Source organism: Lemur catta, chromosome 2, assembly GCF_020740605.2.
Source record: "Lemur catta isolate mLemCat1 chromosome 2, mLemCat1.pri, whole genome shotgun sequence".
NCBI lineage: Eukaryota > Metazoa > Chordata > Mammalia > Primates > Lemuridae > Lemur > Lemur catta.
The window spans coordinates 48,695,872-48,718,255 of NC_059129.1; the positions used below are offsets into that span (position 1 = coordinate 48,695,872).

At 37.5% G+C, this 22,384-nt stretch overlaps 1 protein-coding gene and 1 pseudogene across 2 annotated transcripts in view; one reads left to right on the top strand and one right to left on the bottom strand.

The window, feature by feature from the left end:
- The window catches only part of KIF6 (kinesin family member 6), a 367,880-nt gene that overhangs the window by 182,149 nt on the left and 163,347 nt on the right, over positions 1–22,384 (bottom strand). The gene's annotated exons all lie outside the window — the stretch shown is intronic.
- LOC123633483 lies at positions 2,527–4,967 on the top strand (annotated as a pseudogene).

Below are 22,384 nucleotides of genomic sequence, written 5' to 3' on the forward strand. Positions count from 1 at the left end.
CAAGAAGGAAACTTAGGTTTAATAGCATGAATAAAATGACAAAGCAAGCTTCTTATCATTAACAATAGCCAATATGAATTGAGCATGCACTGAATGCTAGATACATTTCTATGTTATTTGCACACATCATTTCCTTAATTATTACAGCAAGCCTATGAGATAAGCACTATTATTATACTCATATCATACACAGGAGAAGAAATTGAAGTACAGAGAGATTAAATATCTTGCCCAAGGTCACATAGCAACCAAAGGGCAGAGCTGGGATTCAAACTCAGGTAGGCTGACTTTACAATCCGAGTTTTGAAGCACTATGCTTGCCTGCTATAGCAAAATTACTAAAGTTATTTGAATATTGTGCCGGGCAATGTACTTCTAAAAGGAAAAACCCACAGTTACAAGAATTCTCTGAGGAGGCAAATACGTGGATGAACAAGCAGGAAATAACTGAGTAGCAGTTGCTTAGACCTTAGCAAGGTCATTGACCATCATGACTTGTAACACGAAAAAAGTTGGAAAAGAATCAGAACGGTCCATATTAGGAGATTAGTTAAATAAATCATGGGCATAGTTATATATACAATTAAGCAGCCATTTAAAATTATGGTGAAGCGGTATACTTATTGATATTAAAAATACTCATGATGCATATGGATAGGTTAACAAAGACCCTGTTTGTAGGAATTCTACAAGTACTCTGTAACACACATAAGAAGACAGAAAATAAGAGACAATAAAGAAAGAAAGGAAGGAAGGAAGTGGGGGAGGGGAGCAGATCAGCAATCCTGAAACTTTTGGCCAGCAATGGCCTAAAGACTCAAGAACTTTTATCATCTCCCTGTGAAAAGAGAGACTAGTAATCCAAGTTAAACTTACTGTTCTGTAACATTTTTATGATTATGTTGCCTTTAACTGTTTATTAAAATAAGTTCATCATTTATACATTGAGATATTCTCAGTATTCTCAGATAATCTTTGTAAAAAAATTTTATGAGCATGCTCCTGTCAGCATCAGCTTCTAGAAATGAGCTAGAAACCGTGTCTCTATGGTATTAGTTGTGGGAAAGTTGGGAGAAAGGGAGAATTGGGCATTAGTAAGAAAATAAAACCTAACCTGGGGCGTAGAAACCCTGGCTGGTTCAAAAAAATTGGGGCAAAATAGGAGGTATGCCCCCAGGAGTGGGAGGGGGCCTGGCTCTGTAATTGGGGCAAAGACAATAGAAGTATGGGGCAGCACAGTGTTATTCCCGGGAATTTACTAACAGCAAGCTTAGGGAGGTACAAGGCAATGGGACCTCATCCCCTGATATCTGGAAAGAGTGAGCTGGTTAAAAAATACGTCAGCTGGTGGGTCAGGGCTGCTCTGCAGTGGAACCAGGGAAGTGCCTGGTATTCCAGAGCTGACGATTCTTAGCCCATCTGTCTCCTCACTGGTTTTCAAAGAGGAGTAGACAGTTCATTCCAAACAGCTAGTAAGGAGTTCTGATTTACGAGCCTAAGTGGTAGTAATTACACTAAAAAGTCTCAAAATCTGCCTGACCACTACCAATCGTTTTGCCAGTAAAGATGGCTCCATAATGCATGGGTTGCCGCCGACAGGGTTAGGTATGAGGATGCTCACAAACTATTGTTACATCTTACACAAGCAAAGATCTGTAAAAGAACTGTAAAAAAGTGATAAAGATATAAAAGGAAATTTGGCAACAATTATCTTCAAGGAATATAATAACGTAATAGGAAAAATGAGAGAATAGTTACACAATTTTAAAAAGTTGATCATGGTGGGATAAGAAGTGTGGCTGAACGATTGGGTGGAATGATCTTAACTAATTCACCAATCTCTGTGGGTCACAACTTTCTCATCTGTAAAATGTGTAAAATAATACCACCTCTAAACTGTAAGCTCTATGAAATAAGATAATGCAAGAAACAAAGAGAAGATATTGCCTGGCCTATAAATGCCTCGCTATTCAAAATGTCAACACTGGGCCCACCTCATAGGCATCAGCCAGGAGCCTTTTGGAAATGTAGAATCTCAGGCTCCATCCCAGACCTACTGAAGCAGCGTGTGCATTTAACAATACCCCCCAGGTGATCTGTATGCACACTAACATGGAAGATGCATTGTCACAAGGCAACTAGCTATTCAGTGTTGACATAAGAAGATACAGACATCTTGTCAGCTCTAAAAACCAAGCAAATAAGTAATTTGAAATGTTAAATGAAAGAGGAACTAACATCCCTTTATGGTCAACTATGTCCTGGGCACTGTGCTAGTGACTTTGCACGTTTTCTTATAAAGTGGGAAAAGAACTATAGGGACTCTCATAGTCAGTTTTCTTCATTCCTGCCTTCTCCTAATTATTTTATTACTTTCATTGAAAGTGAACATCCATTCAAAAAAAAAAGTCAGGCATTTTCACATGTATTTTGTTATTCATCTGTGCCACAGCCTATAAATTATTATCCTTCTTTCATAGATGAGGACAGGAAAGCTCAGAGAAGTTAAGTAGCTTTCATATTATCATGAAGGTTGGAAACTGAAATACTGAGATTTGAAAACAAGTCTTTTGAATCAGGAATCCGCACTCTTTCCATAGACTCTCAATCAACTCAGAAAAGTGTTTTCCACTTGTCATAATCCATGGCATACTATATTTGTATTTTCAGTTCAGAACTTTCCTGTGGACTTCTCTTTTAACAAGCAAACAGCAGAGATGCAAACAACATGGTTAATGAGATCATCAAATAAACTTTGTGTCTGCCATCTTAAAGAAAAGAGTTTTAACAGGCTGCAGCAGTGGGTGCTTTTGCAAACAAGCGGTGGGGGGAGAAGGAAGACCTTATTTTGACTTTGCAAACATGATGGGCTCATTCTACGGGATGTGACCCTTTAAAACATACAGTGTCGAGATAGCATGTAACTCACAAAGTTCAGATAAGAACAATAAATTCACAATTATGATTAACTATAATCCACAGGACATGAAAAACTGTCCTGAGACAGTTGGCTGGGATTGTGCCAACAGGACTATGACCAAAAAAAACTATACAAATATTTTTGGGGTCATTAGTTTCATGTTTGTTTTTTGTTAGATTCTGCTGAAAGGACCATTCCCAATTGGGTTAAATGTAGTTACTTTAAGAGTTTTTCCTTTTAGAGTTCCCTGGTCTATGACAAGTATTATATATTATAGGCTCTCCTAACCCTAACCAGTAAGTGAAAGACATGGACCCTCGTGCAAGGAGCTGTATTCAATGGCATCTGCTCTGTTGGAATGAACTTTTTTAAATAACAGCAGGGGACCGGAAAGTTCATGGTTTTGGTGATGGAGAGGAAATTCCTACGCAGTTTTCCTTCAAGATTTATCTTAGTAATGTGAGTTTCCTTCACTCCCCACAAAAGCACAGTTACGTGATTACTAAAGAGACACACAACTTCTTGATACTTTCAGTTATTTGAAATAGTAAATGTAAAACATCAAAATTAAAATCCAGACTGATTTTCCCCTTTAGTAGTGAAGATATGGCCTCTGTATAGAAATATGCATTCATGGCTATGTACATACATTTATGGAATTTTAAAAGCTATTTTGACTTAATTTTTAAGTAAACTAAGACAATTTGAGGACACTAAAGACATATTTTACAAGCTCCCCTAAAATGCAGTGATGAAGGGTTTTGAAAAGTTATAAAAATTAATTTTGTTTTTGTCAATCTAGATTTTCATATAACCAATTTACTTAAAGGCATATATATTTTATGATCAAACATTTTAACTTCAGCAGGCACAGAAAGGCTTAATCGTTCAGAACAAATGTGACTAAGAGATGAAAGTAGCTGGCCTGGCTGACAGGAGGCAGAGGGCAGGCCAGAGATACCACTGTCTTTGGGAACTCCAAGTTGGGCACAAGATGAGCCTAGGACTTCTTACCACCAAGCTCCTGTCACTTCTGCAGGAGGCCAAGGAAGGCATGCTTGACCTCAAGCTGGCAGCTGACACCCTAGCTCTGCACCAGAAACAGTGGGCTTATGACATGACCAATGTGCTGGAAGGCATCAGCAGATGGAGAAAAAAAAAAATCCAAGAATGGCATCCAGTGAAAGGGCATGAGGCCTGGCTGCAATGCCTGGGAGATTCAGACAAGCTGATTGAGCTCAGGCAGAGGTTGAGGAACCGCAGCAGCCAGAGCAAAATTGGACCAGCACAAGGTGTGGGTGCAGCAGAGCAGGAGCTTCACAGGAAATGTGCAGAATAGCTGCTTGGGCTATGTCATGAGGACATCTGCAGATGCTTTGCTGGAGACACCCTCCTGGCTATCCAGACCCTGTTGGGTACCAGCCTGCAGGTGCCCATCCCAGAGGGCCTCTGTGGGCAGAAGAAGTACCATATTTACCTGAAGAGTGTAAGAAACCTCATCAAGGTACTGTTAGTGAACAAGGAGGCATGGAGCTCACTGGCTGTGGCTGTGCCTATTTGCTACCCTCCAAAGACCACCCGTTGCCTCTGCCCCTCTGCCTTTGCCCAGGCCTGCTCTAGTCCAGCCCCAGGAAGCCTCAGACCCAAGCAGTCCCCAATCCCCCTTCTGACCCTGACAATGCCAAAGCTCAGATCACTCCTACTGGGCCTGCCAGCCACTGTAGTCTTTGCCCTGCTGGATAGCGGCAGCAGCAGCCATAGTGGCAGGAGCAGTAATGGCAATTCATTGGGACCTAACTCTTTTATCTCCTTTGAGCCTATCAAGGCAGATCCCACAGGCATTCTGGAACTCCCCAAAGAGCCATCTCTCTTGGATTCCATACGAGAATACATGAACTCAGAGCTGCTGGAGGAGTCGATATCCTCAGACGTGTTTGCCCTCCTCCTCTGTCTTTCTCCATCCCCCGGAGACAACAGTTACATCTACAACCTAGATAAGAGTGAAGGAGTCTGTTACTTCTTAGATGTGCCTGTTCTCAACGTCTGACTGACAGGGACATGCCCTGTGTGGCTGGGACACAGACTGTTTGAACTGGGGGCTGCTTGGGGACCTCCCCCCACCCCACTTCTATACAGCTTTGAGAACCACAGGCTCTTGGCTTCCTCAGCCTTCCCTCAATGCACAGTTCTGCAGGCCCCTGCACCATGGAGCCAAAGTGTTTGCCTCTCCTTTTCTGTGGCTTTCCCCACCTTGTGTCCTCCCCAAGCCTTCCTTGAGCCCAGGCTTGGCTATCACCCAGTAGCACAGAACCTAGGACCCATCATTACCCCCGAGGGCAGCTTGTCCATCCCACTGTCCTGCTCCTGACAGCCCTCCCTCCAGCCCACCAGAAGGGGAGGATGGGGGGACCTGGATGTTGGCCAGTACCACCTCCAGCCTCCTCTGCTGCTCTCCACCCCTGACCCTACAGCTCCTCCTGGACCTCTCCTGTGTGTCCTTCTACTGGGCCCTTAGCCCTGTGTACCTGTAGGTGGTGGTGGTGGCAGGGTGCTAACAGAAAGGAACAGAGGACTCTAGCTAGAGATCTGGGTGGATCAGTCTCTGATTAGCCCGACCTCCCACTGGCTCATAGCCTCCCCTTCATTTCCATTTATTCATTTACCCTCATTTAGAGCCATTTGTAGAGATTTAGAAAGATTTGCAGTAATGAATGGATTCCTATATAAAGATTATTTTTATACTTTTTGCAGCAAAAGGAAATTGCAATATTTGTACAGTGTCCAAATGAATAAAGACAATGACTAAGGCTAAAAAAGAGAGATGAAAATAATATAAATTTATCAATCTATAGATATTAATATTCCCTCTTTAAATTCTACATGTATCTTTTGAACCTTTTGTATGCTGTAGGCAAACACTATGTTATTTGTGTTTAATGTAAACATGAATACACATATTTACATAAATCTAAAATAAATAAGGAATTGACTTACAGGAAAGAGAATGGTGGTGGGTGTGGTGGGTGGGGGCAGAGAAGCTAATTAGTGAGCAGGGGAGCTGGTGACAGGAAAATGTAAAAGATAAGTCACATTCAGAAAGGCAGCAATGAGAGTCAGCAGAAATAAGGTATGAAAGGCTTGCTGTCATCATGGCAGAGGCTGAAAGAGCTGTGAAAGAGATGTGAAACTGGGCTAAGAGCTAGAAAAGAGTGGAGGAGCGAGGGATACCTAGGGAAAGGGCTGGGGAAAGACGCAAATCTGAGACTGTGGGGAAGCCATGGAGAGAGGCCTCACCAGGACACTGGGGCAGTGCAGAGACCGAGTCTGGGGAGCCTGGGATGAGAGGTGAGGGAGCGGAGAAGGGTCAGGGAGGAGAACAAGGACAGGAAGGTGCAGAAGGGAGCACAGTGGGTGGAGAGAAAGTTAGGCCTTGGTGGATCAAACCAGAGCACACCTATGGGAAAGAAGTATAGTGAGAAATTTAGAAGAATAAGGGCCAGCTGGAAGGGGGCTGGCTCTACCAAAGCTATATATCTCCATGGTTAAAAGTTTCCAAATTATACAAACTATAGACTTCCATTAAATTGAAGGAGTAGTGGAAGATATACCTACTCTTTGCTCCAAATTTCTAAACTTTTTTTTTTCTATAGTTCTGTCTTATGTGAAATTGTGGACAACACTGAAGTTTAGAAATAGACATTTCTCAGTTGGTTCCTTTAACAAAAATATTAAATAATGTCTTGGTTTACATACAAAAAGGCAGAACATATATATATATATATATATTTAATTAGACAGAAAACTTCTAAAAGTTTTAAAAGACAGATTAAAAAGATTTTCTTATGTAAAAATGCAAACTAAATCCTTGTAGGTATATTTCCATTTGACAATAAATTATTTTATTCTGTCATATGGACAACAGTATATAGCTGTTTGGAAACGTGTTCATGTAATAACGAATCTAAAGCAAGCTTATGTAAATTGAATTATACATTACCATTGAGTTCTATATTAAATTGAAGATGGGTTTACAAGGTAAAGGTAGATCCTAAGATGCAATGAAATCACAATAAAGAATATTGCAAACTTAAATTGAATGTTTAAAAGAAAATGATCATTAAATTGTTAAAACAACGATACAGGACCTATATAAAGACACGTACAAATTTAGAGAGGGGACAAAGAGGCCAAGAACACACTGGAAGTCTTACTATGCTCCAGAAAAATGCAGGACTGTAGTCTCCCCCTAAATGTATCAATAAAATTTAAAGTAAACCTAATAAAATCCCCAATGCAATTTTTTCCAGAGAAAATAAACACATATACACACCCAACCCACAAAATTTTGTATACATTTTTTGTGTGGAGGGGTCCACAAATCCCCAAAAGTCTATGTGTGAACCCCACAGAACACCTACTGGAGATGTACATACATGTTGATACAGAAAGATGTCATGATCAAATGAAAAACACAGGTTAAAAAACATCAAACAAAGTATGAGTCCATTTTTTAATTAAAATACACATTATATGTATTTATTAAAAATTTTGAAAGAGTACAACCAGCTTATAATAGTTGTTATCTTTGAGTGTCTTTTTTGTTTTTCTTTGTCCATTATCACTTTTGTACAATAAACATGAATTGTTTATAAAATAAAAAATTATGAAACCCTTATAATTCTCAAAGCAAAATTTTAAAACTCCCAAAGATAAAATTCTAAAATGTAATTTATAACTATTCAAGTTAGAGAGATACACCTTACTTGCTGTTAGGTTCTTGAAATGAACTGCACAGTGAAAACCTAAAGCTATTCCTTCTGTTGCTTCCAGACTGTTTGATTTGTTGATTATGATCTAATTACTTATTTTATGGTCCTGCTACAGTGGTTCCTGCATTTGTTTATCCATCATTTGTGCAGGCTATCAGGAACCAGGTGTTAGGCATTGATGTAATTTATTATTTCCATAAGTGCACATTTTCACACTGTGGGTTTTCCTTAAGTGGCATAACACATATAAAACTGTAATTAGAATAAACACTTGTTTCTGAAAGTCTTAAAAATATCCAGCTCTAAGTATATGCAAACTCTTCTTGTTAAAGGGTTACTGGAGAAAGCAAGAGAGAAATACAAATATCTTGGTTGTGATGATGGGTCTCATTCCTTCTTTTAAAGAATTTCCTGTAGCTCACAAACCCCAACGAGCAAAGAATATTAACACTGAGAAAGCGTTAAATAACTGGAAGAATGAAACAGTATGTTCATGTTTTCACACTCAAGACTTTCTAATTTAGAAGCATGTATTTGGACTTCTGATGGAAGAGCTATCTAGGCCAAAAGAATCCAATGTGTCAATAAATGTCAAATAAATGGAACTGCCATTTATGCCTCGTACTTTTTAAAATTTGCTTTCAATATTAATTCATTTGGCCTATTAGAACCCAAAGCACTTAAACTTTAGGAGAATAAAATAATCATTAAAGCACAGAAACAGCCCTGAGAAGGAGACAGGCCTTTTTAATCATATTAGATATCTTTTAAGAACTCAAATGCCTCCATAAACTACCCAAGGATAATTAATACAAGCTGTAGCTTTTAGTTTTGGTTTTAATATCTTCAAAATGTACTGTCAGGACCAAAAACACTTTGTACTGAAGTGGAGAAACTTCATCTGTAGTGAATTATATCTCATGAATGATTTCAGGGAACTGATTTCTTATAAAAAGAGAGAGAGAGGCACATTAGCCATTAATGACCTTTGAGATATTTAATCCACAAAGTTTAGGTTATTGCTTTATAGTCAGACATTATTAGAAACTGGGAAGAAGGATGTCTAGGAGCTGAGAGACATGAATTCAGGATCATGTTAGCAGATAATTTGTCATTTTTTTTTAAGATTGCCTGATTACTTGGGCCTCTCCTCTTCAGGTGGTATGAATTAACTGCTTGGTAAATACTGATCATGGTCAAGATTTTTCTCAATTCTCTACCACTCAGACATTTTAGGAAAAAGCTACATTTGGGGCTTAAATTTGCCATTGCATAAAGGGAGATTCCAACAAGAGATGGAATAAAAATCAAGAATGTGCTACCTCATTCATCTTTACATTCATCCAGAGAGCATTTATTGACAACCTATCATGAACCAAGTGTTGGGTATATAAACAAAGATAAATAAAACACATCAAAGTCTATTCACCTTAACTTCCTCTGGATTTTATTCTTTTAAAATCTTTGAGGTGGTGTTCACTGGTACTTTTCTTTTTTAAAATAAAATGTATAACTACAAATATCAACTAATTGCTTTTAAGGTAAAACTATTCATGAGAATTATGCAAATAAAAATAAAAAATCTGATCATATAAAACAAAGTTGAAATACGGTTGCAAATATTGCATCAGACATACTTAAACTAAAAAATTATTTGTTGTTTACATGACATTCAAATTTAATTGGGTATCCTGCGTTTTCATTTGCTAAATCAAACCACCCTAAGCTGAAAGCTAGAAAGCCTGAGGCATCCAGCTTTGAGCTGAGCAGCGGGTGCTCACTGCTGGAGCGCTGGATCCAGGCACACGGGAAGGCCTCAACAACTGCTGTTGCTTAATAACTCATTCACTAGCCATAAATTGAAGCTAATCTCAATGCTACTGTTCTTTCCTGGAAGAATAAAAAGTACTGCAAGCATTGCCCACAGCACCTAAATGTTTCCCCACTAATAATATATTACATTTTCAATTGATTTTAAAGCTAATAATTCAGAGAGCTATAAAACTGTTTAGAGCCCTTAGGGGGCTAGAATTTGTGAAGACTGATTTTCTCAGGCAAGAATACAACTTGATAGAAATCTCTGTAAGTCACATCACTTCTCTGGATCTGTTTATGCATCTTTAAAATAAGGAAACCAGACTACGGCTTTGCTTGTATTGATCCCTCTATCTGACATGTTCTCCCTGTGCAACTTAGATTTTCTGAATCTTGTTTTGATTCATGGGTCTGCTAAAAGTCATCCCTGTTCTTCTCAGTCAAAAGTAATTTCTGCTCTCTCCAATTACCCCAGTACTTCTCCTGTGACAGGTATAATTTTGACCTTATAGATATTCACATACATGTCTTGCTTATAAGACCGAAGCTCTCTGAAGCCAGAATCTGTCACTAATTCATCTTTGTAATCCCCACCCTACCATCCCAGCTCATTTTGTTTATTGCCCATGTTGTGGGCTGACAAAGGACCTTTTCTGTGTGCCTCTGTAGAAAACAGCCTTTTTAGGGACATTTTGCAGAAGTCATTGGCTGAACGTTTTTCTGATTCAAGTCAGACTCTCTAAAATTTCCATTCCCAGATCTGTGCACTCCATACGGCTTTGCACAGATCTGAACAGTAGCATACAGGAACAGAAATAGCTACAGCAATGAAAATACTATTGCATCCACTCCCAAGGGTGTGTGACTGCAGTAGGAAGCCTCTGCATAGTAGAAGGCTGACGTAGAAGGGATACTTATGGACTAAGCGGATAATGTGCCTTTACAATAAAAGCAAGGCTCAGCACTCAAACCAAAAAGCATGGCCAGTGTGGGTGCACAGGGTCCACCTGAGTCGGAAGACAAAACAGAACCAGACTATGAAAGAAAAGGTACCTAAGCCAGGCTCAGACTACCCTGGTAGTCTAGAATCTATGACCCTAGTAGAGGACTGACAGCTAAAACTAGTCCTACACGCTACGTTATTACAAACCTATACATTATTTGCAATGATCATTTATGAAAGTGAATTTAAGTCATAAAGTGTTTTTCAAGAAAATACCAGGAATGCTAAAATATGAATATCAAACTCAAACCTTTTAGATACAAATATTGTGCAACCTTTGCTTTCCTAACTAAGTAAGGAAATATGATGTTTTGCAGGTTCAAAGCCCAGCCCAACCAAGGAAGAAAGTTTTGCTCACAATTGGAGTGGTGCTCAGGGAAATTATGGGCAGGACAGGTTTATCCAGGGCGTCCCCAAAGAGTAACTTATGTCCTGTGTTTATCAGGTTCAACATAAGGTGATTCTAGAATTTCCTCACCAGCCATCTGAGTTTCTAGTTTTGTGAAATGTTCAACAAAAGCCATGTGAGAACATGTTTTGGTGAAAAAAATGTTACTGATTGAAACAAACAACAAGTCCCCTACATTTCTGCTATTCGTCTTTGGCTGATGACAATAAAGAATGAAGGAATGAACTTTGGGAAAGTCAGTCATTTGACCCAAAGGGTGGCTAATAAGAAAAACTAAGAACTGTCCCTCTGTTTCTTAGTAACTACCTTATAGGTTAGTGGCCCCATGATTACTTGAACTGTGAGGAATTTCATTGTTGGCAGGAACTCCTGAATTTTATCAGCTGTGGTTACTTCTACATAAACTGTCTGATATTAAAACAAGTACTGGTTAATATACTTCCAACACACCAAAAATGAGCCAAAGGCAGTGGGTGGATATTTACTTTATGGCCCTGTTCTCTGTTTTAGTTCAGAAGCTAATCCCTTAGAATGAAAAGGGGTATACATTTCCTCACCAGGGCAAACACACCAGTCCTTTTCTTGTCTCCTATCAGACATCCCAGAAAAGATCATTTCTATATGACATAGCCAGAGTGAGGAAATAATAGTGAAGAAAATCCAGAATTCCACATAGGCCTTAATTGCTGATATTGAGCAACACAGGAAAAAGCATGCCAATTCTAGAATACTGCTTGTATTTTGCCATGTAAACTCCTTTGAAGCAGGATTCAGGTTTAAGTCATCATTGTAAACCTCACACTTTTATGGCTCAACAGCCACAAAAGAGCAGCTTTGGTGACAGATGAAGCAGAATTCCAATTCTGACTATGCATCTTGTTAGTTGAATGCTATTTGCCTCATGTGAAGTTATTGTGAAAATTTTATTGCACTATGTAAATAAAACCTCTAATTCAATGTCTATTGGCAAATGCTCAATAAATTGCATTTATTAATATCATAATAATGACTACCTGTTTCCTGAGTGATTTGATTAGAACATGAAAAATGTTATGAGGTAGAGATTATTTCACATTTGTATAATTAACAAATTTTTTAATTCTGCATATTATCGGGGTGCAAATATTTAGGTTACATATATTGCCCTTGTCCCCCCTTTCCCCCCCCAGTCAGAGCTTCATGCGTGTCCATCTCCCAGATGGTGCACATCTAGATATAATATCATATCACCAACAAAGAATGAGAGTTTGATCACTTCTGCCCCCATTTGGATGCCCTTAATTCCTCTCTCATGTCTAATTGCTCTAGCAAGGACTTCCAGTACTATGTTGAATAGAAGTGGAGATAGTGTGCAACCTTGTCAGGTTCCAGTTCTAAGTGAGAATGCTTTCAATTTTTCCCCATTCAGTATGATGTTGGCTGTGGATTTGTCATATATGGCTTGTATCATTTTTAGGTAGGCCCCGTGTATGCCTATTTTGTTAAGCATTCTTATCATAAAAGGGTGCTGAATTTTGTCAAATGGTTTTTCTGCTTCTATTGAGAAGATCATATGGTCTTTGTTTTTGCTTCTATTTATGTGGTGAATTACATTTATAGATTTGCTTATGTTGAACCATCCTTGCATCTCTGGGATGAAGCCCACTTGGTTGTGATGGATTATTTTCTTGATAAGCACCTGAATTCGATTTGCTAGGATTTTATTGAGAATTTTTGCATCTATATTCATAAGGGATATTGGTCTGTAGTTTTCTTTTTTTGTTGTGTCCTTTCCTGGTTTTGGTATCAGGGTTATGTTGGCTTCATAAAATGTGTTGGGGAGGATTCCATCCTTCTCGATGTAGTGGAATAATTTCTGCAGGATAGGCACTAGTTCTTCTTTGTAGGTGTGGTAAAATTTGGGTGTGAAACCATCTGGTCCAGTACTTTTCTTTTTAGGAAGATTTTTTATCGCTATTTCAATTTCAGTACCTGATATTGGTCTGTTCAGGAATTCTATTTCCTCCTGGTTGAGCCTAGGGAGGCTGTGTGTTTCTAAAAATTTGTCCATTTCCTCCACATTTTCCAGTTTGTGTGCATAAAGGTTTTTGTAGTATTCATAGATGATATCTTGTATCTCCGTGGCATAAGTTGTACTTTTTCCTTTTTTTTTCCTGATGGAGCTTATTAGAGATTTTTCTTTTCTACTTTTCTTTAGTCTAGCCAAAGGTGTCAACTAACATATTTTTAAATAGCTTATTGTGTTTGATCATAAAGTGAAACATGTCCACTGAAAAAGTTTAGAAAATACAGAAGACAAAAGATTACTTTATCCTGGAATTTAGAGATAATACTGTGAATTTTTAGTGTCTATCCTTCTAGACTTGTTTGTAAGCACATATACACACACATATTTATCTCATATATATCTGTATATAGCATATACATATATATGTGCATTTTTTCAACACAAAAGTGAAATCATATTACAATATCATTTTGTAAAACTAGCAATATAGTTTGGACATGTTCCCAGGTCAATATATATTCATTGAAGAATATATATATTCTTCAATATATACATTTTCATTGACATTGATAATTATTGCATTATATTCCATTAAATGAATGTATAATAACTCAATTCCCTATTATAAATGGTGTTGTGATAAATATCTTTGATATACATCTTTGTACATGTGTCTTTGGAGGGCAAATTTCTAGAAGCAAAATTGCTGAGCCTAAATACCTACCCCTTAAAAGAATTTGTACAAATGCTTTTAAGGGTTGTCCAGCAAGGAGGAACAGGTCAAAAATTTTACATAGGATTTTATCCAGGTCTCAGGATAAGACTGTTTGTCACCCCCTCACTGGCCCCATACATTTACCAGTCATGTCGAGCTCATCCATACCCTCACAAACACAGGGTATCATCATCTTTTTCAGTTTTACAAATAAGATTGGCAAAAAATTGCATCTTATTTTAATTTGCATATCTTTGATAATTTACAACTTTTCTGTTTCTTGATGGTTGCTTTCTTCTCCAAATTAATAGGAAAAGTTATGGGTATTATATAGGGAACAAAAGAAAAAGTGAGTTGCAGAAAAAAGATGAAATACATGTCTGCAAATTTCAACTAGGAGTTTCAGATTAAATATAAAAATAGGAATATAGTCCTGTAGTCTCCCCAGCATATGCTAATTGACTGATCTACAAAGCACATTGATGAGAAAAGCAGTTAAAAAGGACTAGTAGTAGGAGGTGGGCTCAGGAAAAAGAAGGGGAAATCCGATTTCTCCAGTAAACTGTGGAAAAGATACAACAGACAGCAGCTATCTTGACATTAATGAGGACAAATTGTTAAGTATGTGGCAAAAGTCATAAGTATGCTCAGTTAATGATAAACACAGAGGGAACCATTAGGAAAATTGGGTTGGAAGGATGGGAGGAAGAATGAGGACTACCTTGAGGAATAGAGTGGAAAAATGCCCAGTCAGAAGTTATCACTGGGCTTAGCTCCTTACAGTTAGGTTGCTAGAACTAGGACATATTATTTGCTAGGCCAATCAGAGCAGGCTGAGAACCAGCCCTTGGGCTGTCTTGGGGAATGTTTGTCTTCCACCTATAAGGATGTGAAGGCAGGCAATAAAGCTGAGTTTCTGCAAGCAAGCCCGTGAACAACAGATGGAAAGGGCTATGGATGCTCAGGCTAGGGTTAGCTTGGAGAGAAAACCGGGGATAGTTTCACAAGGCATTTTACATTTTATTTTGGTGTGCCTTTATTGAAACTGAATGTACACTGTCAACACAGACTCACATGTTATTTGGAGACAATTCTCCATGATATTGTTCCTAATGAGAAAGGTCTGCCAAACTACCATTTTTTAATAGATGTAAAATAAAAAGAAGTAGAATTTATTCCTATGCTCAGCTGAATACAAAGATAATACCATCTCATAGCCCAATGAATAACACAAATTATCCTTTTTCCATTTTAAAGCATTGTTAACTTTATCAGACTAGGATGTCCTGCATTGGGGCTCTTTAATAATAAAAGAAAAACTTTGGGCTTTTCTCACAATTTCTCAGATCTTTACCTGAATATCAGAGGGCCATGTTGTACAGAAAAACAGTTAAAAAAATAGAAGCAAAGTGTCTAATTCTGGATTTGATAGCAGCTCTGAGAGTGAATATGTTTGCTCTGACACTGCATATGAACAATTCTTGAAGCAGGTCACTATTTTAATTTTATTGAAAAAAGCTTGGTCTATATGAAAAATAGTTGGTTCTTTGAAAAGATAAACAAGATTAATAGATTTTGTTAATCTCTTGCTAGATTAATCAGGAATAGAAGAGAAAGGACTCAAATAAGCTCAATCAGAAATGAAAAAGGAGATAGTACAACTGATACCACAGAAATACAAAATGTCATCTGTAAATACTATGAAAATCTCTATGCACTTAAATGCAAAGACATACAGGAAATGGAGAAATTTTCTGGAAACACATAACCTCCTTTGACTCAATCAGGAAGAAATAGAATTCCTGAACAGATCAATAACGAGCAATGAGATTGAAGCAGCAATAAAAAGTCTTCTGACAAAAAAAACAAAAAGCCCCAGACCAGATGGATTCACAGGTGAATTTTTACCAAACCAATAAAGAAGAGTTGGTACCCATTCTGTAGAAATATTTCCATAACATTGAAAGCCAAAAGAGGACACAACCAAAAAAGAAAACTATAGACTAACATCCCTTATGAATATAGATGCAAAATTCCTCAATAAAATACTAGCAAAGCCAATTCTACAGCACATCAAAAAACAATCCACCATGACCAATTGAGCTTCATCCCACAGATACAAGGGTGGTTCAAATACATAAATCAATAAATGTGATTCACTACATAAACAGAAGCAAAAACAAAGATCATATGACCATCTCAATAGATGCAGAAAAAGTATTCAACAAAATTCAGCACCCTTTCATGATAAAAAAAAAAACCTCAACAAACTAGGCAGAGAAGGAACAAATCTTAAAAACATAAAAGCCTTATATGACAACCCCCCAGTCAGCATCATACTGAATGGGAAAAAGTTGAAATCATTCCCACAAAGAATTGGAACAAGACAAGGATGCCCACTGTCATCACTTCTATTCAACATAGTGCTGGAAGTCCTAGCCAAAGCAATTAGGCAAGGGAAAGAAAATAAGCATATCTAAATTGAGAAAGAGGAGGTTAAACTATCACTTTTTGCAGATGATGTAATCTTATACCTAGAAAACCCCAAAGAATCCACCAAGAGACTCCTGTAATTGATAATTAAATTCAACAAAATCTCAGGTTACAAAATCAATGTACACAACTCAGTAGCATTCCTATAAACCAGTAACAGTGAAGCTGAGAGTCAAATCAAAGACTCAATACCATTCACAATTGCTACAAAGAAAGTAAAATACCTAGGAATATACTTAACCAAGGAGGTGAAAGACCTCTACAAAGAGAACTATGAAACACTGAGGAAAGGAATTGCAGATGATATAAATAAGCAAAAAACAAAACGTGCTCATGGATCAGTAGAATCAGCATTGTTAAAATGTCCATACTACCCAAAGTGTTTTACAGATTCACTCTAATCCCCATCAAAATACCAATGTCATATCTCACAGATCTAGAAAAAATAATTCTACACTTGTGGAATCAGAAAAGAGCCAGAATAGCCAAAGCAATCTTAAGCAAGAGGAACAAATTGGGAGGGATCACATTATTAGACTTCAAACTATATTACAAGGCTATAGTAACAAAAACACCATAGTATTGGTACAAAAATAGAGACATAGACCAATGGAACAGAACAGAAAACCCAGATATAAAACCATCCACATACAGCCAACTGATCTTTGACAAAGCAGACAACAATATACACCAGACAAAAGAAACCCTATTCAATTAATGGTGCTGGAAAAAATGGATAGCTACATGCAGAAGACTGAAACAGGATCCATATCTCTCACCACTTACAAAAATTAATTCAAGATGGATAAAGGACTTAAATGTAAAGCACAAAACCATAAGAATCCTAGAAGAAAATGTTGGAAAAACTCTTCTAGATAACAACCTAGGCAAAGAATTTATGAAGAAGACCCCGATAGCAATCAGAGTAACAATAAAAATAAATAAATGGGAATTGATTAAATTAAAAAGCTTCTGCACAGCCAAGCAAATAATTAACAGAGCAAGTAGACAACCTACAGAATGGGAGAAAATATTTGCAACTATACATCCAATAAAGGACTAATAAGCAGAATCTACAAATAATTCAAGCAAATCAGCAAGAAAAATCAAACCACCCCATTAAAAAGTGGGCAAAAGACATGAACAGAAGCTTCTCAAAAGAAGATAAAGGTGAAGAAACGTATGAAAAAATGTTCAGTGTCACTAATCGTCAGGGAAATGCAAATCAAAACCACAATGAGATATCATGTTATCCCAGTCAGAATGGCCTTTATTAAAAGTCCAAAAGCAATAGATGCTGGCGTGGATGCAGAGAGAAAGGAACGCTTACACAGTGTTGGTGGGACTGTAACCTCTATGGAAAACAGTATGGAGATTCCTCAAAGAACCAAAAGTTGACCTACCATTTAATCTAGCAATCCCACTACTAGGTATTTACCAAGAGGAAAAGAAGTCATTTTATCAAAAAGACACCTGCACTTGAATATTGCAGCACAATCACAATTGCAAAGATGTGAAATCAAACCAAATGCCCATCAATTCATGAGTGGATTAACAAAATGTGGTATATGTATACCATGGAATACTACTCAGCCATGAATAAGGATGACTTAACGCCTTTTGCAACAATTTGGATGGAACTGAAGACCATTATCCTAAGTGAAGTAGCTAAAGAATGGAAAAACAAATATCATATTTACTCACTATTAAATGAACTAACCGATGAGCATACACATCCATAGAAGGAAGTAAAACTCAATGGAAATCAAGCAGGGGGGAAGGGAAAGGAGGGGAAAGGCAAAAACCTACCTAACAGGGATGATGAACACTATCGAGGTGATGACCATACTTATAACCATGACTCAAGCCTTATAAAAGTGACTCATGTAACCAAAAATATTTGTACGCCCGTAATACTTTGAAATAAAAAAAAAACTTGATTTATACAGACTGTTATTTGGGTAATTAATTTTTCTTTCTTTCATTATGTTCTTGACATGCCTGGTCTCTGTTATCCATTTTGTACATGATCGTTTACTTATCTTAATCTTTAATTTATTTTTCCCCCAAAAGCAGATGCCACGGCAGTGGCGGGAGTCTTTATGCTTCTTCTGCTTCTTTGCTGGCTTCTAGCAAAGTGCTGTGAGATGCTCAATAATACTCAGTGACTGATAATTAAGGCCCCAGAATAGATACAAATTTCAAGTTTTCAGGAGTAGCAAGCCCAAGAAATCAAATAGAAGGAGAAATCTCAGTATCTCCTTTCCCAAGCTTCAGGGAAGTAAGCTAAGACAAACTGTTCTCTCTGAACTCTGTTTAGCTAACAGATTTGTAAGCAAATGAGATAAATTAGAAGATACACCCAAAGGTTAGGTTACTAACTCATACAAAAAATTAGCACCACCCTCCTCAAAAAAGACAAATGAACAAACCAAATCCTTCTCAGTAACAACAGCAACAACAAATCTCAATTCGTCTTGCCCATTTATAAGATTTTACAATATTCATGAACAATTTTATAATATGTTTGAGCATCTTTAGTACAACTATTATACAGATGTTGAAATGCTAAGTTCAGAAAATGGAAAACAGAAGGTTTTATTGACATGGCCAACATTTCAAAGAAAGAACAGAGAGTTCAAAATAAAAACAAATGGGCAGTACCTGAAAGAAACATTACAATATTGAAGTATTCATGCTGAACTTTTACAGAGATGCAGAGAATTCCAACTGGCAGGATCCTGAAGAAAAAGGTGGAAGAGAGAACAGGGGCTTGGATTCCACATCTCGATGTTGGACACAGCATTTACAAGTCCCTTGCAAAGTCATCTAGGGAAAAAGTCTTCACCAACATCATTCAAGCATGTTTCCTATGTGCTCAGATATGAGTGTGTACATATACATGTTTTCTTTTTTATTTCTGTCTGCATATTTTAGAATTTCTACAATGTGTAAATATTATTTAGGTACTTATGTATATTACATCTTATGTGTATACATATGTGTATATATGTGTATATATATGTATATACATATTTGCAAAGATTTTTAAAATTTATTATTTTATTTTAAATAAAACATAAAGTTTATACATCAGTTGTCTTTATGATTCAGGCTGCTACTTTATTTTTGAATTTCCAAATTCAAAATATCTTAAAGGTTTCAGCAAATGTTTCTTACTCGGGCAGTATGTGGAACTCTGTTATGGTTAAGGAAGTAGACAGTAAGATACAAAGCAAACAATTGCAATTTGGAAGCATTTTATGAACATTCCCTTCTGGCAATTTATACTTTTTGTTTTGTTTAGCCTTTTAGATATACAGTCTTATGTCAACTGTATAAGAAAAGCACCACTCTGAAACAACTGATTAACAATATACAGTACTCTACCCCATATATACAAAAATAATATAAATATTAATTATGAAAATAATTTAAAGTTAAAATTCTAGAAGCAGATGTAATTTAGATCTCAGAACCAACTACGTATATTGTACAATAATTTGTTATATACCGAGAAAAAACATTTGTTTTTAATTCAGCTGTGAACTTTAGAGTAAAACTAGAATTAACAAAGAAGGGCATTTTTTTGTGCTCTTTGTTAATTAAGTGAAACGATTTTATTCTGTCACTTGGAGGTATAAAATCAGCAAATTATGTTAATTCTTCAAAGATAACCTTAATTTTCTGTGGAAATTTTAGGAAATATAGCCAGGTAAAAAGAACTGAAAAAAATCACTTTTATTCCCAGTAACATTTTGGTAGTTTTTTCGTCTGGTACTTTTTCTTTATGTGTGTATGCATGAGTATGTATATGTTCTAAAGAGAGACATTAAAACATGGTTTGCTTCTTTGTTTTCAGTAGAGAAGTTTGAAAAAAATCTATAAATGAAGTACATTCTTCAGCAACAATGAAAATTGTATCAAGGAGTCATAGGGGAATGATAATAGCAATAATAGCTAACACTGATGGAGTGCCCGTGGGCCATGGGCCTGTGTTCAGGGCATAACATGAATTACTTCATCAATCCTAACAGCATTATGAGGTAGGCACCTTATTACTCTCACACAACAGATGAGTACCTGAGATATACAGAGATGATATAATTTGCCCGTGTATGAGTAGAAGATTGAGGCCTACGGAAAAGGAGTGACCATCTTCAGATAGGTAATCTCCTTAGACTAGGAGGAGGGTCAAGATCAGAATTTCAAGTCTCTTGACTCTCAGTCCATTCATATAAATTTTCTCTGCCTGATCTTAGTGACCTTAAACAAAGTTCAGAAAACAGCTGTGGGCAAAATTCTCATATTTCAGATAATTTCTCAGTCATTCACACTCTTGAGATGAAATCCACAAGGCCTAGCACACAGTGGATACCAAGTCAATGCACGCTGAATCTAAATGCCAGGCAGGGTGTTCTATCAACAGAGTCTGGTTCTGAGGACCCCTGTTCATACCAAACACCCCACGGCAGCTCTGAGTAGAGGTCCAAGTGATTTGAAATAAATAGTTCATGAAAGAAACCTTCACTAATTCATTCAACAAATATTTACCGAGGGCCTACCATGTGCCAGGTACCGTTTCAGGCTCCAGGGACACAATAGTGAAAAATCAGATAAAGTCTAAGTCCTCATGAAGCTCACTCATAAAGTAGGAGGAGATTGACACTGGACAATGAAACATTAAACAGGATGTTGCTGTTTGGAAGAAAAATAGCTCAGCATAAAGAGGATAAAGAGTGACAAGGGAAGGCGTATTTTAGACAAGGTGGCTTGGGAAGGTCTTGGTGATATTAGGTATCTGAGCAAGGAGGTCAGAAAGGAGTGTTTCAGGGGGGAAATGGTGAGGAGATCAGGGTGAAGGAAGGGAAGCTTGGAGGGAAGGAGGCCCTAGATGTTGTCAGGGGCCAGGCCATTTGGAGCCTTTGCAGATCATAAGAGGAGTTCTGGAGAGTGAGGTGTGGTCAGTATCATTTGAAAAATTTTATCCATAATGACAAGCAATTAGGCACAAACTTACTTATGATTTTTCCCTCCCTCCCTTCCTCCCTCCCTCCCTCCCTCCCTTCCTTCCTTCCTCCCTCCCTCCCTTCCTTCCTTCCTCCCTCCCTTCCTTCCTTCGTTTTTATTTAGAGACAGGGTCTCACTCTATTGCCCAAGCTGGAGTGTAGTGCCATGATCATAGTTCACTGCAGCTTCGACTCCAATGATCCTCTTGCCTCAGCCTCTGGAGCAGCTGGGACTATAGGTGTGTGCCACCATGGCTGTTAATTTTTTTAAAAAAATTTTGTAGAGATGGGGGTCTCACTATGTTGCCCAGGCTGGTCTCCAATTCCTGGCCTCAAGTGATCCTCCCACCTTGGCTTCTCAAAGTGCTGGGATTATGGGTGTGAACCACTGTGCCCGGCCAGATTTTTCATTTTCTAAGGAGCAGTCTGTGTAGGAACAGAGTTTGGTAATGTTTCAAACAATTTTCAACAGATTGTTCAGACTCCTACAAGGGCTTGACTGGCCATCTCTCTCTCTCTGTCTCTGTCTCTGTCTCTCTCTCTCCAAGCTCTGTCTCTATCTCTCATCCTTGAGGTGCACAGTTTCATGAAATCCACTCTTTCTACCTCCACAGTGGAAGATACTTCCAGAGAACAGTTGGGTGAGCTTATCATATCATAGAACTTGTGCAGCATAAGTCATGATTTTGAAATGTGTTTTTAATATAAAACCACTGCGGAGGACAGTGACAATAAACTGACTATAAAAAGGATAAAGCACTATTGATCTAGCATTAAGTACTGACCAAGAGACTCTCCCAAAAAGACTGGTTTGATATCGAATTCTTACTAGGACTATATTAATTCTAATATTGTAGGTTATTTAATTATTTATTTATAGTTTCATTTCATTTCTCAATTAGTCTGAGGGTCACATTACAAGACATATAGTAATTGTGATGGTATATTTCAAATTGTATGAGATGGCCTTGATTTTAATTATTCTGTCCCATACTTTTTGGAACAAGAGATCAAATTTTAGGTTCAAGAGAGCCATTATACCTATAGTTGAAATTTGTTTTATGGTTCTAATCCAGTTCAAACACCGAGGAACTGAATCCAATTAAACTTTTATTAGACTAGCCAATAAAAAAATTTGAACTGCTAGTTGAATATGGTGGAAATGATTTCTCCTGAAGTCACCTTTAAATGCTAACTTTAAAAGGATGAAAGCATTGATGGATTTTCTATATGTCACTTCCTC